Source organism: Cetorhinus maximus, chromosome 7 (genome assembly GCF_964194155.1).
Source record: "Cetorhinus maximus chromosome 7, sCetMax3.hap1.1, whole genome shotgun sequence".
Lineage (NCBI taxonomy): Eukaryota > Metazoa > Chordata > Chondrichthyes > Lamniformes > Cetorhinidae > Cetorhinus > Cetorhinus maximus.
In genome coordinates, this window is record NC_135885.1 from 116,847,672 (window position 1) to 116,863,254 (window position 15,583).

At 43.5% G+C, this 15,583-nt stretch overlaps 1 non-coding gene across 1 annotated transcript; it reads right to left on the reverse strand.

Annotated features, from left to right (window-relative positions):
- Positions 1-6,576: 6,576 nt before the first annotated feature.
- On the reverse strand, positions 6,577-6,815 carry LOC144683157 (small nucleolar RNA SNORA53). Its single transcript, XR_013577198.1, has one exon. It is a non-coding gene; the product is annotated as a small nucleolar RNA SNORA53 (small nucleolar RNA).
- Positions 6,816-15,583: the final 8,768 nt, after the last annotated feature.

Genomic DNA, 15,583 nt, shown 5'->3' on the forward strand with positions numbered 1-15,583 from the left:
ATGAGGATGAGAAATAGGAGGGAGCCTTGGCTAGATCCTCAGGGGACACCAGAGATAATAGTGAGGGAGCAGGAAGAGAAGCCATTGCAAGGAATCATGCAATGAGTAACTCACCTCCTGACTCCCCAAAGCCTGTTCACCATCTACAAGGCATAAGTCAGGAATGTGATGGAATACTCCCCACTTGTCTGGATGAGTGCAGCTCCCACAACAATCAAGAAGCTTGACACTGTCCAGGACAAAGCAGCCTGCCTGATTGGCACCTCACAAACATTCACTCCCTCCACCACCAACGCACAGTAGCAGCAGTGTATACCATCTACAAGATGCAGTGCAGGAATTCACTAAGATTCCTTCGACAGCACCTACCAAACCCACGACCACTACCATCTAGAAGGACAAGGGCAGCAGATAGGTGGGAACACCACCACCTGGAAGTTCCCCTCCAAGTCACTCACCATCCTGACTTGGAAATATATCGCCAACCCTTCACTGTCGCTGGGTCAAAATCCTGGAACTCCTGCCCTAACAGCACTGTGGGTGTACCTGCACCACAGGGGCTGCAGCGGTTCAAGAAGGCAGCTCACCACCAACTTCTCAAGGGCAACTAGGAATGGGCAATAAATGCTGGCCTAGCCAGCGAAGCCCACACCCTGTGAATGAATTTTTTAAAAAGTGTTTTTCTGGCTACGATTAGATAAATAAGAATAGAACCAGCTGAGAGCAGTCTCACCCAGCTGGATAACAGTGGAGAGGTGTTGAAGAAGGGTGGCGTATTCAACTGTGTCCAAGGCTGAAGACAGATTGAGAAGGGCGAGGAGGGAAAGCTTATCTTTGTTCCAGTCGCATAAGATTTAATTTGTGACTTTGATAAGAGCCCTTTCGGTACTATGGCAGGGTCAGAGACCAAATTGGAGGGATTCAAACATGGAGTACTGGGAAGTATGTGAATGAATTTGAAAGGCAATGACATGTCCAAAGATTTTGGAACGGAAAGGGAGGTTGGACATGGGATAATGGTCTGCAAGGGCAGTGGAGTTAAGGGTTGGTTTTTTGAGGAGAGGTTATGACAGCAGATTTAAAGGAGAGAGGGGTCACACTTTAAGACAGGGAACCATTTAGAATATTGGCTAACATTGTGGTGGCGGGGTGGGGGGTGCGTGTCGGGCAGAAGGCCAAATTGAGTGATTAGCAATTTAGTGGGAATAGGATTGAGGGCAGAGGATGCAGACATGCATTGGTCACTCAATTAATCACATAATAGTTGGATAACTCAATCGATGATGCAATTACAGGTAAAAATGTGTATTCCATCACTCTGTGGTGTAGTTTCAAAATACTGTTTGCTGCAAGAGATTTCCCTTGTGTCTGTATCTCATCTGTCAGCACCGGATGTGAAAATAACCACACTTCAAAGCAAAACGCTGAATCATTTGATTGTGGCTAAATAGAGTCATTCAGTGACCAGGCAGCAAATGTTTCTTTGTAGCCTCATGCCAGTGACTTTATATTAAGTGGAGTCAACTATAAATACATTTCAAATAAAATGTGAACATTTACAAAATGTGTTACTTATGATTACATACTTTTTTCTGATTAGAATGTGCATTAGTTTGTGGAAATTAAATCATCCTTACAAACTTCAACTCCTCACTTCAACAGGATTATATCTACTCAGAATAAAATCAAGTCTGATGAAACAGCCTGTCTGGCCCCAGAAACAGTGGCGGTCATGATTAGAATAAGCAGTGTGAAGGGCCAGCACTGCATTAGTTCATTGTTATAGGCAATAAACATAGCATCATTCAAATCAAACAGATGCTAATACTTCCATCAAGTAGTATTGTGATAACATGGAATTGGCTATTCCATCTTTTACCACATAATCAACATTGATGAAGCTCTAATTTAATGTCATTGAAGGGGTAGCTACTTAATGTGTTAATAAGCAATTTATTTTGTCTTCAAATTTGAAGGTTTCAAGTTTTTTTTGTGATAGCCAACTGAACAAGTATGCCAGGTGGCAGCATAATTGTCTCAACTTCATTGCAACAGCCGGAAAAAGTTAGTTTCGAGGAAGTTAGCATTTTCTCAGAAATCAGTTTTATCCCTCTGGCTTCATTTGACTCATCAATTGCATGGAAGAGCTTGCTTTTACTTAAGATGCTCAAATTTAATTGAGTGTGCTTATTGCTGACACAAGGCAATGTTTTATTCCTGGGGGACTACAATTAATTGCCTTGACATTCCCCAAGGATACTAATGTTGGCCTCAGTGGGTCAAATTAGACCCAGTTGTCAAATTTAATTGGGCCGTTTTTCCTCCTGATTGGACAGTCCAAACTTCTGTTGGGACAAAGCACACTATTGATAATAAACACAGAAATAATTGTCTCTCAACCAAAGACCTCTGGTGAATGGTTAATTAATTAAAGTAAGGATTTTTTATTTTGCTCATACTTTACTCTGCAGCTGAGTGCAATCTTGTTGTTTTGGCTATTCTTAGGGTGTATTTGTGGTTCTCCTATTCAATGGGAGGTATTGCTGATCTGAACTTTGCTCCTTTGAATTTTATTGGTCTTTGTTTCATTGTTCTGCTGGATCCATGCAATGCTCCATCAGGTTTGCAGAGAAGTGCTTCTGGCCTTCAGTTTGTGGGCAAATGTTGTTCATCCTCTGGTTTGTGACTGCAAATACCAGTTTATGTCAGCCTCAAGACTGACCGGAGAGCAGAAAGAGATCATGGCTGGCATTGTTTTATTTTCTTTGCTGCTGACTTAAAATCCTTAATAATTAATGACAGTATGTTGAAATTAAGATAGGTAAAACTGGACTCCCATTTTGAAAGTTGAGTTTTAATGTTTACATTTTAATATTCTTCTGGCAATCATTTTAAAAATCAGGCAGATGTAATAACCCTGAAAAGAGAACACATATTTGAATTTGCTTCTTCTTCAGCTCTATTGTCAACGTTAAAAGTACAGGACCTCCCTCTACTCCATTTTAGTAACCCTTTTTGAATGACATTAAAAGATAATAGCTTGTTAGATTTGACAGTTCCACTGTTTTCTCAGTCCTAACAAGACCTCTAAGCTGGTGATATCATTCTCATTATGTTCAAGCTGGGGGTGCTGTCATACTTATCCTATCCAATGAATAAAAGTTCTCCTAATGTTTTTCCATATTTTTCTTTTAAAATGTGCTCACATTTATCCTACTGTTATGAATGAAGATGGATAACATCATTTTAGCTATCGATTGTTTTTTATAACAGCCTTGTTCAAAATGATACAAGTTGCCGGTCCCCTGATGATTTTGTAATCTGTGTTGCAAACCTCTAGGACTCGGCTCTGTTTCTGTGAGCCATTTGTTATTGTGTTGGACATCTCTAAAACGTTTGATGGTCTGACACCATATACTCACAACTAAATTACGCTCAGATAGTTTCCAGCTGAGCTATATTCTGCTCTTTCTCATTTCCACTTGAACTATTATCCATGCTGCAGCTTATGTCCCCTGACTTGTTATCATTAGATCCTGGGTTCTACAGGGCTATATTCTCTTTTGAACTCTTTTCTGTCTTCATATTGATGACCTCCTCGACTTGCCATTCATTTTTCTTCTCTGTTTATCTAGTTTCTTCAGATTGTTCAACATGCCCAAACATCACTTCCCACACAGTACAGAAATTGGAGCTTTACATCTTGATCTCCTGTGTTTTGATAGGGAAAAGAGAACCTTGCCCACTTCCATGTTTTAAAGGATGGAATTTCTGTGGCAATTCCCTGCTCTCCCACTGTAACTTTGGCAAACAACCTGGATAAAAAGTACAAACAAAGAGTTTCCTATTTCTCTGGTTTTTGTGCCCATCTTTTACTGGAATGGGAAAGGCTGATTGGGAAACACTTCTAACATTTCCCAGTGTTTTCTTTAACCTTCTCTTGATAGCTTCAGAAATAGGTTTTTTTTTTGTTCATCACAGGATGTGGGAATCGCTGGCTAGGCCTATCGCTAATTGCCCTCGGTGGTGGTGAGCTGTTGTCTTGAACCGCTTGCAGTACATGTGATGTAGGTACAGCCACAGTAGTCATCCCTCATCTTTAAACATTCTTGATCTCCCTATCTTATTTGGCATCAAACAGAACCGCTGCATTTGCTTTGATCCAATTTGTTGCCAACTATTCCTTTCTCGTTGATAGCTCTTTATAACATCTGAGTTCATTCAAGACTTAAATATGGCACCCATTTCTGACCAAACTCTTCCAAAGAAGGGAACAATGGTGACATAGTGGTAATGTTGCTGGGCTAGTAATTCAGAGACCCAGATTAATGCTCTGGGGACATGTGTTCAAATCGCACCTGGTGGAATTTAAATTGAATTAATAATAAATCAGGAATTGAAAGCTAGCCTCAGTAATGGTGACCATGAAACTATCATTGATTGTTGTAAAAACCCACCTGGTTCACCAATGTCTTTGAGGGAAGGAAATCTTCCATCCTTACCTGGTCTGGCCTACATGTGAAATCGAGATCCACAGCAATGTGGTTGATCCTTAACTGACCCTGAAATGGCCTAGCAAGCCAATCAATTCAAGGGATGGGCAACAAATGCTGGCCTTGCCAGTGGTGCTCATACCCCATGAAAGAATAAATAAATAAGTCCTTATCTCACTAAGTACTTCAATTTCTCTCTTTTCAACATGATTTTTTGTGTATCTCTTTGTACATACAAGATTGTTCATAATATAATGTTCCAGTGAATTTTCCTCTTAAGCTGTAGGAATTCCATGCTCCATGCTTCTCCTCCTTGCGTTCTCAGTGCATTGAAAATAAGTCTTCTACCCTTTAACTAATCTCTTCCCAAGACTGTGGTCCTAATATTAACTTCAAAGCATGTTTGGTGCTGGGGGTGGAGGGTGGGGTGGGGTGGGGTGGGGTGGAGGGGGTGCAGTGGTGCAATGCAAAGATAGAATTTGGAGAAAGCAGAAAGTTTGTAACAGAGAAATCAATTAACTAAGATGGACGCAGGATGCTCAAAGGCTGCATCCCACTTTAGCAAAAAAAAAATATTGATGTGTTGTTAGGGGCTGTTGGAATTCGGGATAACGAAGTCTATTAACCGTTTAACCCTTCACTCTCAAGCTTTGAAATGATTTGAAATAATAATTCTTATTGGTGAAAGTATTATATTTTGTTCAGTATAACTAAAACTCCTCACATGCTAATGTCTGATCAAAGAGCAACAGTATTACCATTACACTCTGGATAGAAGTACGATCTCCACCCAACTAATCCCTGCTAATGCCTCGGGTATTGTTGAGTCAGTTAACGTGACACACAAAACCTCTAACATTCCTTTGCTTGGAAAATCCCTTCCTTCTTCATGCAGCAAAGCCTATGGAGACCAATTTAACCCAATCATTTCTTCACTATTATTTGCATAGCTGAAGTATAAAAGATATTGGCACTGAACTTCCATGGAGTGGCAATCAGAGTCGGATTGCTACTCCTAGTTTCCTACCTCAAAATCAGGTAATCCTTTCTCGCCTGACCTTCCGACTCAGGCCAGGTGAGAAATATGTAGGACAGCGCGCTCCTGAGGCCTTCAGTCGAGGGCTGGAAAGTTGGAGGTAAGGAAGCCACGCCTCCTTTTTTATAGCACTAGATGCCATAAAGTAGGTCAGTTTAAAAATTCCAGCCGCTTTCAAGCCAGGGAGAAGGTAAGTTTGTAAGGTAAGTGGGTAGGATTGGGGTGAGGGGTGTGTGGGGGTGTTGGATGGTCAGCACTGGGGGGTGCTGGTTGGTCGGGGCTATTGGGTGATCAGTGGGGGTGGTGGTAAGGGGAGGGGGGGTTTGGGGGGCAGTCTACTGGCCAGGTGTGGGTAGGGTGGACTGTGGGGGGTGGGGTCGGTTGGTCATTAGGGGTGTGATGGTCCGGAGGGTTGGGTGATCATGAAGGGTCAGTCTAGGGGATGGTTTGTGGGTCGGGGGTGGTCGGTCAGAGGGGGGGGGGCTAGTGGTCAGTGGGGGTGTTGGGGGTTGGCTGGTTAGTGGGGCGGGGGTGGGTGTTCAGTGGGTGGGGTGGGGAATGTGGGTCAGGTGGTCAGTGGGGCGGTTGGGTGTGGGGGTTGGGTGATAAATAAGGAGGTCAGGTGGTCAGTTGGGGGGGCGGGTGGGGGCCCATGTGTTCGGGTGAAGTCGAATGTTTGGGGTCAGGTGGTCAGTGAGAAGATAGGGTCGGGGTGGTCATGGAGGGTGGTCAGTAGGGGCTTGGTTAGTGGGGGTGTGTGTCAGGTATTCAGGGGGACCCCTTGGGGGTGTCAAAGAGCTGGGGAGGGAGTCCCAAGGGGGTCAGTACTGTTGTATTCTGGTAAGACAGTCAGAACCATCCAAAGTTTGCAATTCAAATCGTATTTTCGGATGGTTCTGATTGCAGAGCAATTGCCCAACAGAAGTTTGGACTTCCCGGGCAGTCCTTACCTGGGGTACTTCTGGGGGGAAAGGGTTCCCCAGTGCATCTTTGGTGTACCCCCCAGTTACTTAATTGCAATATTTAAACCAGATGAATTTTGATAAATGTGTCCACACAGCAGCCAAGCCCTGATGGCAGCAGCAGCTTGGAGTAGCAGGTTGTTCACAACAGTACTGAGGGGCCACTGTGCAGATAAATTACTTTAACATGCCAATGACTTAGGCACCTTTGACTGTACAACCTCAAGTTGATGAATGTCCAGGAAGCTCGGATGTTACGGACCATCATGAATCCATCTGCCAGCACAAGCCAAGCCATTGTCACATGATCCCTGGAATCATCTGCTTTCTTCCTACTATCGGACACTTATCAGCACGTTGGCATTTCAATACTAGAAACTTATTAAAACAAAAAGACATGTTGGCCTTGCTCGTGCCCAATTATTTTTTATCAGCAGTATTCGCACCTAGGTCCCTGAGATTCTGCTCAGGTGTTTATCTTTTATTTCTTAGTTGGAGAGGAATTTACAGTGGGAGGGGGAGGATCCAGTCATCATGGTCCATGTAGGTACCAACACCATGGGCCGGGCAAGAAAGGAGGCTCTGCATAGTCAATATAAGGAGTGAGGCACCAAATAGAAACAGAACCTCTGGATTATTACCTGAGCCCCACCTGCAAATAAGATTAAAGAAATGAATGTGTGGCTCAAAGACTGGTGTGGGAGAAGTGGGTTCTGCTTCATAGGGCACTGGCACCAATACTGGGGAAAATATGGGCTCTACCATTGGGACGGTTTACACCTGAACCGTGCTGGAGCTGGTAGTCTAGCAAGCTGCATAACTAGGGAAGTGGAGGGGGTATAAAACTAAATAGTGGGAGCAAGGGGTCAAATTTTGGAACACGTGGTAAATCAAAGAGGAGAGACAAGGCAAGAGGGAAAGGAATTGATATGGGAAATGATAAACAGACCGTGACAGGAAGGAACAGAAAGTACAAATCTAAGAGTAAATCAGTAGTCAAGGCTAGATGTTACAAAAATGATAAGGGGGCAAAACTAAAACTCTATATCGAATGCACATAGCAAACGATGCAAAAAAAAAACTGATAGTGCATATAGAAATAAATAAATATGATCTGATGCCATTACAGAGAAATGGCTGCAGGATGACATAGACTGAGACCTAAATATTGAGGGGTACATGAAATTTAGGAAGGACAAAAAGCTAGGAAAAGTTGGAGGAGTGACTCTGTTAATTAATGATAGTATTAGCACAATAGAGAGCAATAACCTAAGTTCAGAAAACTAAGATGTAGAAGCAGTTTAAGTAGAGATGAGAAATAATAAAGGCAAAAAGTCACTTGTGGGAATGGTGTACAGGCCCCTAACAGTAATCACACTGTAGGGTAGAGTATTAAGAAAGATAATGGAAACCTGTCAGAAAGGTACGGCGATAATCATGGGTGATTTTAATCCATATATAGCCTGGAAAAATCAGATGGGCAAAGGTAGCCTAGATGAGGAGTTCAAAGAGTGTTTTCATTATAGTTTCTTAGAACAGCACGTTCTGGAGCCAACCAGAGAGCAGGCTATACTAGACCTGGTATTGTGCAACAAGATGGGATTAATTGATGACCCCATAGTAAAGATGCCCTGAGGAAGCAGTGATCATAATATGTTTGAATTTTGCATTCAGTTTGAGGGAGAGAAGAGTGGGTCCAAGACTATTATTTAAAACTTAAGGGCAATAATAAGGGCATGAAAGCACAGATAGCAAAAGTGAACTGACAAATTAGGTTAAGGGATAGGTCAATAGAAATGCAGTGACAAACATTTAAGGGATATTTCAGAATACACAGAAAAGATACATTCCAACAAGAAAGAAAAATTTCAGGGGGAGGACCCACATCTGTGGTTAACGCACTCACTCACTTTTCCAGAGCCACTTTATCCAATTCAAGGTCGCAGGAAGTCGGAGTCTATCCCTACAGGCATTGGGTGCTAGGCAGGGTACACCCAGGACAGGATACCAGTCCATCACAGGGCACGCACTCACATGCACACACACACTGGGGACAATTTACTGTGGCCAATCCACGTAACCAGCATGTCTTTGGACAGTGGGAGAAAACCGGAGCACCCAGTGGAAACCCATGCAGACAGAGGGAGAATGTGCAAACTCCACACAGGCAGGCACCCAAAGAATCAACTGTGTCATATCAATATGTTAAAACAATACCATCATAGGGAGGAGGATAAGGTATATCAGGTTGTAAACACAGTGGAGGATAAGAGACACAGTGAGAGTGAGGCAGAAGGAAACTTAAACAGTTAACAAATTGAACCTCCGACTATCTGGGCAGCTAGCACTGAAATGTTAGGACAGTTAGACACCATATTTTCATACTTAGCGGCAGGACAACACGAGGATCTAGTGAGGCTACTTACAGAATTTAAAGAATCTGTAGAGATAAACCAGAGATAAAACTTCAGTCGTGCATGATGTGGATGTAGGGTTATCTTCTCTATAAAACAACATTCTTATCATCTAAGTCCAGAGAAACAAGCTCAAGTGGAAGCAGAAATTCAATATCTGTTAGAAAATCACCTAAGTGGAGCTAGTCAAAGCAGTTGGAGTTCTTCCGTAGTGTTAGTGCCAAAACCTGATGGGTCTACCAGATCCTGCATACATGATGGAAAGGTTAATCCAGTAACAAAAGCGGATTCCTACCCAATCCCTCGTTTAGTAGATAGTATTGACAGGATTGGCATTGCAAGTTCATTACTAAGATAGATTTATTGAAAGGGTGCTGGCACGTACTTTTAACATTACAAGTTAAGGAGATATTGGCTTTTGTCACACTGTATGGGTTATACCAATGTCAAGAAATGCCATTTGGGTGAAAAAATGCTCCAGCCACTTTCCAGAGACTAAAATGATTCAAGTTGTAAGAGACGTTCCTAACTGTGTAGTTTACTTGGATGATGTATTGATTTACAGCAACACTTGGAAAGATAATCTAAAACAATTGGAAGCCTCATTTAAACAATTACAGTTGGCAGATCTAGGAATAAACCTTGCCAAGAGTGAGTTTGCGAACGCGCGAGTAACCTATCTAGGGAATATCATAGGGCAGGGGCAAATGTTGCCAAGAGCAGTGAAGGTACAGGCTTTGATGGAATTCCCTAAAACTAATTGGGAAATCATGAATTTTTAGAGATGTGCAGCTTCTATTGTAAGTTTGTGCCAAACTTCAGCACAATGGCTGCTCCACAAACAGATTTATTGTAGAAGAGGCAAAGGTGGTATGGTCAAGACAGCATCACTGCTTTTGAGAAGCTGATGGGGTTCCTAACTAATGAGCTGGTGTTAGCTGCCCATACTTTCAGTAAATGCTTTAAAGTGGCAATCAATGCTAGTGACTTGGGGTGGTTTTTTATTATTCATTCAAGGGATGTGGGCATCCCTGGATAGACCAGCATTTATTGCCCATTCCTAATTGCCCTTGAGAAGGTGGTGGTGACCTGCCATCTTGAACCGCTGCAGCCCATGTGGTGCAGGTACAACCATAGTGCTGTTAGGGAGGGAGTTTCAGGATTTTGACCCAGTGACAGTGAAGGAATGGCAATATATTTCCAAGTCAGGATGGCTTGGAGGGGAACTTCCAGGTGATGGTGTTCTCATGTGCCTGCTGCCCTTGTCCTTCTGGATGTCGTGGGTTTGCAAGGTGGTGTCCAAGGACCCTTGGTGAGTTCCTGCAGTGCATCTTGCAGAGGGTACACAATGCAGCCACTGTGCATAAGTGGCGGAGGAAGTGAATGTTTGTGGATGGGATGCAAATCAAATGGGCTGCTTTGTCCTGGATGGTGTCCTTGAATGCTGTTGGAGCTGCACTTTTCCAGGCAAGTGGAGAATATTCCATCACTCACTGACTTATGTCTTGTGGATGGTGGACAGGCTTTGGGGAGTCAGGAGGTGAATTACTTGCCGCAAGATTCCTAGCCTCAGACCTGGTTTTGTAGCCATGGTATTTATGTGGCTAATCCAGTTCAAAGTTTCAGGGTGTTGATAGTGGGGGATTCAGTGATGGTAATGCCATTCCTTCACTGTCACTGGGTCAAAATCCTGGAACTCCCTCATTTTGAGGTATGCCTGGTGCTGCTCCTGGCATGCCCTCCTGCACTCTTCATTGAACCAGGGTTGATCCCCTGGCTTAATGGTAATGGTGGAGTGGGGTATATGCCAGGCCATTGGTTACAGATTGTGTTTGAGTACAATTCTGCTGCTGCTGATGGCCCACAGCACCTCATGGATGCCCAGTCTAGATCTGTTTGCTATTTAGAGTGGTGGTAGTGCCACACAACACAATGGGGGGTATCCTCAGTGTGAAGCTGGGATCTCGTCTCCACAACGACTGTGCGACGGTCACTCCTATCGATACTGTCATAGGCAGGTGCATCTGCAACAGGGAGGTTGCTGAGAATGAGGTCAAGTATGTTTTTCCCTCCTGTTGGTTCCCTCACCATCTGCCGCAGACCCAGTCTAGCAGCTAAGTCTTTTAGGACTCTGCCAGCAATGGTGCTACTGAGCCACCCTTGGTGGTGGACATTGAAGTCCCCCACCCAGAGTACATTCTGCACCCTTGCCACCCTCAGTGCTTCCTCCAAGTGGTGTTCAACATGGAGGAGCAGTGATCCATCAGACGAGGGAGGCCGGTACATGGTAATCAGCAGGAGGTTTCCTTGCCCATGTTTGACCTGATGCTATGAGACTTCATGGGGTCTGGAGTCGATGTTGAGGACTCCCAGGACAACTCCCTCCCAACTGTATACCACTGTGCCGCTACCTCTGCTGGGTCTGTCCTGCCGGTGGGACAGGACATACTCAGGGATGGTGATGGTGAAGTCTGGGACATTATCTATAAGGTATGATTCCATGAGGATGACTATGTCAGGCTGTTGCTTGGCTAGTCTGTGAGGCAGCTCCCCCAATTTTGGCACTAGCCCCCAGATGTTAGTAAGGAGGACTTTGCAGGGTTAACAGGGCTGAGATTGCTGTTGTCGTTTCTGGTGCCTAGGTTGATGCCAGGTGGTCTGTCTAGTTTCATCCCTTTTTTGTGTCTTTGTAGTGGTTTGTTACACTTGCTAGGCCATTTCAGAGTCAACCAGGTCTGGTGTTACGTGTAGGCTAGAGCAGGTAAGGACGACAGATTTCCTTCCCTAAAGGGCATTAGTGAACCAGATTCCAGGTGGGTTTTTACAACAATCAACAATGGTTTCATGCTCATTATTAGATTTTTAGTTCCAGATTTTTTTTATTGAATTCAAATTCCACCATATGCCGTGGCAGGATTCAAACCTAGATCCCCAGAGCATTACCCTGGTCTCTAGATCGCTAGTCCAGCAACAATACCACTACACCGTTGCCTCACCTCGGAGGTGAGAATGACCTTGACATCAAGGCAGTATTTGACTGAGTGTCAAGGAGCCCTAGCAAAACTCGAGTCAATGAGAATCGGGGGGTGGGGGGGGTGGAAACTCTCCATTGGTTGAAGCACCAATGAAGATGGTTGTGGTTGTTGAAGGCCAATCAGCTCAGTTCCAGGACATCACTACAGGAGTTCCTCGATGTAGTGTCCTAGTCCCAGCCATCATCAGTTGCTTCATCAATGACCTTTCTTCCATCTTAAGGTCAGAAGTGGTGGCGATCGCTGATGATTGCACAAAGTTCAATACCATTCATGACTCCTCAGATACTGAAGCAATCCATGTCCAAATGCAGCAAGACCTGGATGATATCCAGGCTTGGACTGACAAGTGGCAAGTAACGTTCACACAACACAAGTGCCAGGCAATGACTATCTCCAACAAGAGAGAATCCAATTATCACCTCTTGACATTCAATAGCATTACTATCGCTGAATACCCCGCTATCAACATCTTATGGGTTACCATTGACCAGAAACTGAACTGAACTAGCCATATAACTACTGTGGCTACAACAGCAGGTCAGAGGCTAGGAATCCTGGGGGGGAGTAACCCTCCTCCTGACTCCTGAAAGTCTGTCCACCATCTACAAGGCACAGGTCAAGAATGTGATGGAATACTCTCCAGTTGCCTGGATGAGTGCAGCTCCAACAACAATCAAGAAGCTTGACACCATCCAAGACAAAGCAGCCTGCCTGATTGGCACTCCATCCACAAACATTCACTCCCTCCGCCACAGACACACAGTGGCAGCAGTGTGTACCATCTACAAGATGCACTGCAGGAACTCACCAAGGCTGCTTAGACAGCACCTTGCAAACACATGAATGCTACCATCTAGAAGGACAAGGGCAGTAGAAACATGGGAACACCACCACCTGGAAGTTCCCCTCCAAGCCACTCACCATCCTGACTTGGAAACACTGTCGCTGGGTCAAAATCCTGGAACTCCCTCCTTAACAGCACTGTGGGTGTACCTATACCATACAGACTACAGCGGTTCAAAAAGGCAGCGCATCACCGCCTTCTCAAGGGCAGTTAGGGATGGGCAATAAATGCTGGCCTAGCCAGCAATGCCCACATCCAATGAATGAATGAAAAAGCATCCAGCCAGGAAACCTCATCTCAGTGGAACTTGTTTGTATTTGGAAACCTGAAAGGCTAGGATGAGAAAGATTGATCCAGCTCTGTTTTCCTCCACGCTAAAGCTCCATTGGGGAGAACCTCCAAACATCTACTGGAACTAGCGGCCCATCCTCACAGGAAGGAGCTCCAGATCAACAGCATCAATATCCTGCAAACTTTATCCTTTTACTTAAAATGTTTCTTCAACTGCCCATCTCTGCAGAGATCTTATTTGTTTGTCCTTTGTATGTGTGTGTGTGCATGGGTGTGTATGAGTGTGTCCTAGGGAATTCTAAAAGGAATAGATAGTTACACTTCCAGATTACAAATTGTGTGTTAACCTGTTCTTGCAACTTGTTTTAAAAAAGACGTTTTGTTTCATAATAAATCAATCATTCGGGTTTATTGAAAGAAGCCTCGTTAAAGTTTCTTATATTTTGGTTCCAACAGTAGCGAAGGTAAATAATCGGTCTTTTTGGTACACGAATTAAACATTTGCACTAATGGTTTAACCTGTGGGGTAGTGAAGCTAGATAAACTGTGCACACCCATCCTGGTTGTAACAAGCTGCAGAGGGATTTGTGTGTCCTAGTGCATGAATCGCAAAGTGTTAGTATGTAGGTACAGCAAATAATTAGGAAAGCGAATAGAATGTTATCTTTTATTGTGAGCAAAATTGAATACAGAAGTAGGGACATTATGCTTCAGTTATACATGGCATTGGTGAGATCACATCTGGAATACTGTAGACAGCATCGGTCTCTTATTTAAATGCGTTGGAAGCAGTTCAGAGAAGATTTACTACCTGGAATGGGTGGGTTTTTTTATGAGGAAAGGTTGGATCGGCTTGTCTTGAATCTGCTCGAGTTTAGAAGATAAGAGGTGACTTGATTGAAACATAAGTTCCTGAGCAGTCTTGACAGGGTGGATGTGGAGAGGATGTTTCCTCTTATGCGATAATCTAAAACTAGGGGTCAATATTTAAAAATAAGGGGTCACCCATTTCAGACAGAAATTAAAAGGATTTTTTTTCTCAGGTCGTCATGAGTCCTTGGAACTCTCTTCCTCAAAAGACTGTGGAAGCAGAGCCTTTAAATATTTTTAAGACAAAGTTAGATAGATTCTTGATAATCAAGGGGGTGAAAGGTTATCGGGGGTGGCAGGAGGTTACAATCAGATCGGCCATGATCCTTTGAATGGTGGAGCAGGCTCGAGGGGCCAAGTCGCCTACTCCTGCTCCTAGTTCGTGTGTTCGAATGTACATGAGTCAGGCATTGCTAAAACAATAGCAAACATTTTGAAAGTTATTTTTTATCCCGAGTCTGAATAAATTCAATAAATTAATTAAATATATAAATTTTAAATTAAAATAAGCATCCTGAACAATCACATTCACAACTTCTTCTTAGCTCCATAAATTCTTAGGAATATTGGTCTTTGTAATGGGTTATTAATTAATAGTATCAAATCTTTGTGATAATCATAGGTCCTAAGCCCAAAGAAAATGCAATTTCAACTGGTTCAAAACCAAAAGCATGATTAAAGTTTCTTACAAATACTAAACGTATATGCATATACATGGAAAGCAATTATCACACTTAGAACAGCACTTGTCTTGCAAATACAGCAATGATTAAAATGCTTAAATGCTTGCAATATTAAAGACAAAACTAGAAAAGGTTAAATGGCTTTTAGCTCTGTACATTATACAGTGGGTGCACTACAGTCACACAGTTTTACAAACGAACATCCCAAAAAAAGAAATGTTGTCATCTCTCATACAATAATAGTCAGAAAACTTCCACACATTCAAACACAATTTCTCACAAACTGAAAGTCCAGCAGCCTTTTTTTTTCATTTTGTAATTTTCATGTTTCTCGGCACAGAAGTTTGCAGCATTTACCATCAGCTTCAGTGATGATTCTTTCTCTTTTTGAACTGTGTCTCAGCAGCTCATTTGTGTTCTCTTAACTCCCTGTTTTATCTCTTCACTAACTTAGTTCCCAGTGCTTGTGTCACTGCTACTGCAGTTCCTGGTTGGAGTTGATTTAGTATGTAGCTTAGATCACCGTACCCAGTTTCCAGTTCTCTTTTGTCATTGTTGACCCCTATGTCCCACACCCTCCAGAATAGAACTTCATTACTGTCACCACTCATCTCTGATGACTTCCTATCACTCAAAGGCCAGAATTGTCCCAAATTTGCACTAAGTGCGGTAGCAGGCGGGAAGATTTTACAAGCTGGCTGCAAATGCCGGCTTCTCATGCCGTATTGTCCTAATCCCACTGCATTAATTATGCATTCCCAGGAAACACGCCGTTTCGATGGTGGGCGGGCTCTCATTTGCCTGCCACGCCATCACCTGGCTGCTTCATCTCGCCCAGCGCCATATTTAAAGTGCAGCCGCTCGCAACCTCTCAGTGCTTCCAGTCCAGGACTGCTGCATGGGAGGCAGGATGGCCCCAAAAGGAAAAAAGGACTGCAGCCCCAGGTTCAATGAT